Below are 3,313 nucleotides of genomic sequence, written 5' to 3'. Positions count from 1 at the left end.
AGTGAAAGCTAAAATAGTGGTCACAGAGTGAGAGAAAGATCATGGGCTTTGAAAACCAATAGGGTTGAGTCTATAATATAGCTATGCCTCATGCTAGTTATGTAAGCTCTGAAAAGTACTTAAAAAGTTAGGGAACAAATGTAAAATATAGATAATAACATCTATCTCAAATGGTTGCAGTGAATAATTAATGACGTAGCATATGTTAAAAATGCAATAATTCATAGCACATACTTCTTTTGAAATATCTTTCCTCAGAATTTTGTTGTTGCTCTCCATCTAATACCCAAACTATCACAACAGAAGTTGAGGCTCAGAGCATGTTAATATAGACTTTGAAAGATATCTGGTTTGGAAATCTTTTTTTCATAAGCAACAAATTTGTCTCAGTATATGGCAACAGTCAAATAGCCTATTATAATTTCATTAATTGTTTAATATTTCAAGCAGTAAACAAGTTCTTATTTTTAATATGCCCATTTTCTTAACTCAGGCTGCTTCTATATAGTGTGACAACATTTGACAAGGAAAAAAATATGATTCTAGCTTTCCATTGTTTATCTTGTAAGGGGTTTGGTATTTGGATATTGGCAATCATTTAAACAATAATCTGGATTTTTGTTCTGCATCTGCATATTTGATACCATAAAGATATGCCATCCATCTTCTGTATGTGAAAGAGTCATAAATTGGTAATTAGCTTTTACTTTTATTATATATAAATTCATTCATTATTACCTAAAATGACCCATTTCTAGAAATCCATAAGTTTACTCAAAATGCTTGTCTGAGAGTTGCATGACTAGATTTGTGTGTTAAAAAGATTAGTGATATAAATGAAAAGTTTAATAATTCCTGTCTAACATTAAAATTTTGATTAAATAAATAAAAATTTAATCAAAATTTCCAATACAGGTTTTCAAGTGTTTGATGTCAAAGAAACAAGATATCTAGATGAATTATAGAAATTTTACTTAATTTAGAGGCCCTGTTATACACAAGTGAATATCTGAAGATCCATATGTTATAATCATAAAATATATACCATTAAGATACTGTTTTAAGATGTAGGCATAGGCAAAGATTTTCAGAGAGATATTGCTATCAGCGAAAAATAATATAGAAACTCATGTTGCCTCCACTTTTAGTAACCTACTCTCTGAATATAAACTACTGAATTTCTGAAAAGAGTCAATTAAACTCAACTCTTCTCCACACATTTTCACCCCATTTTCTGTTGTATGACTCCTACTTCTCACCATCATCTGCCCTGTGAGCTGAGCTCAGGGCCAGCAGGGCCATTGAGAGCAGGACCAGCAGCATCCTGGTGGTGGCCATGGCGTCTCTCTCCCTTGATACTGGAGAAACTTCTTTATAAGACCCAGAAGAACAATGTCACTTTTGAAGCTCGTGTATTGGACACTTCTCACCCATATCTAAATTTCCCGACTTGCAGAGTTGAGTTAAAGGGCTAGTCAGGTTTCTCAAGAGAAAAACCATCAATTTCCTCGGGTTATTTAAAACAAACAATTGGTCATTCTCCTCAACAATTAGTTCTGATTACAAGTATTCATAGTCGTCTTCCATATTTTAGTATTCCATCCAGGACCATGATTTCATGTTCTGTTACTAGATCCAACATTGTTCAAGCTGTCCATATGCCAATTCCTTCAGGCCCCTTTCCTATAGGATGAGCTAACAGAATCCTCATTAAATGAAAGGCTAAAATAACAGAAATATAAACACAAGATGAAAAAACAACAAAGGGTAAAGAAAGTCAAGGTTAAGTTATCTTGCATGGCTTGAAAAAAAATGAACGCAGTTGCCACTAAGAGACTAAACCCAACTTCAGACTCTGAAGACTATAATTGTTCAGAATATGCCTGAATTCATAAATTGAATAGACCAAGATATTTTATAACAAAAAATTGTCAGAATAATGAGTTGGAAAATAATATCCTGTAAGACTCACTGAGTTAATTAAAGGTGTTCAGCTGAGAAAGAGAAGAGTATGAATAAGAATATTGTTCTGAAGTTGCACAAAATGCAGAGCAATCTCATTTGTATAGCCCTGGAAAATGCCAAAGGAGTTATTGATTTATAAAAGGAAGACATTTGGGTGACTTGGGAGGCAGCAACAGGAACATGGAAAGTTCGAGGCCAGCCTCAGCAACTTGGCAAGGCCCTTAGCAACTTAGCCATACTCTGTCTCAGAATAAAAAATAAAAGAGACTAGGGATGTGCCTCAGGGGTTAAGTACCCCTGGGTAACAAAAAAAAAAAAGAAGAAGGAGGAGGAGGAAGAGGAAGAGGAAGAGAAGGAGGAGGAGGAGGAAAGAAGAAAGAGAAGGAAAGAAGGGAAGGAAGGAAGGAAGGAAGGAAGGAAGGAAGGAAGGAAGGGGAAAGAAAATTATATACAAAATAGATAACTATATATAAAATAATAAATACTTAGAAGTATTTAAATTGTCTTAGATAATTTTATTTAATTTTAAATTGTCTTAAGTTATCTTATAATCATATGAAAATGAATTTCTTAGAATTATTAAAATTTGAAGGGCTGGGGTTTTGGCTCAGTAGTAGAACTCTCCTCGCACATGTGAGGCACTGGGTTCAATCTTCAGCACCACATAAAAATAAATAAATAAAATAAAGATATTGTGTTCATCTACAACTAAATTTTTTAATATAAAAAATTTGAAATAATAGATTGAATTCTCCAGGGAAAATTAATTACTTATTCCTGAATGTGCTCAGACACTAAGGAATCTATAACTAGCATGTAAAAGTTGAGACTAATGGAAGTAGAATCGTTTGTGATCAGCTCTCTCTAAAATGCTATCCATGGAAGTCTTCTATTTTCTCTAGATGAAAATCCAAAGTGTTGCATCACTTCTTTGATTACTTTTTTTTTTTCAGTATATGGGATTGAACCCAGAGGTACTTAACCACCGAGGCACATACTTTTTAACGTTTTATTTAGAGACAGTGTCTCACTAAGTTTCTTAGGGCCTCTTGAAGTTGCTAAGGCTAACTTTTAACCTGCAATCCTCCTATCTCAGCCTCCCAAGCTGCTGGGATTACATACAGGCATGGGCCACCATGCCTGGCCCTCTGATCACTCTTAAATAATAAAAATTGAAGAATCAGTTTATCACAAAACACTGTCAATTCAATACATTAAAGTATTCAATTCCATGTAATGATCATAGGTTTGATATTCAGTTAAAGTCACAGTTATTTTTCCACCCATCTAAGGCCTTCTGTAGGCCTTTTATAATTCCACAAGAGTACCTTCCAAGATTACTCTTTTT

The sequence above is a fragment of the Spermophilus citellus genome, assembly GCF_964194105.1.
Source record: "Spermophilus citellus genome assembly, chromosome: 10".
NCBI classification, from domain to species: domain Eukaryota; kingdom Metazoa; phylum Chordata; class Mammalia; order Rodentia; family Sciuridae; genus Spermophilus; species Spermophilus citellus.
Note: the sequence above shows the minus strand (reverse complement) of the source record.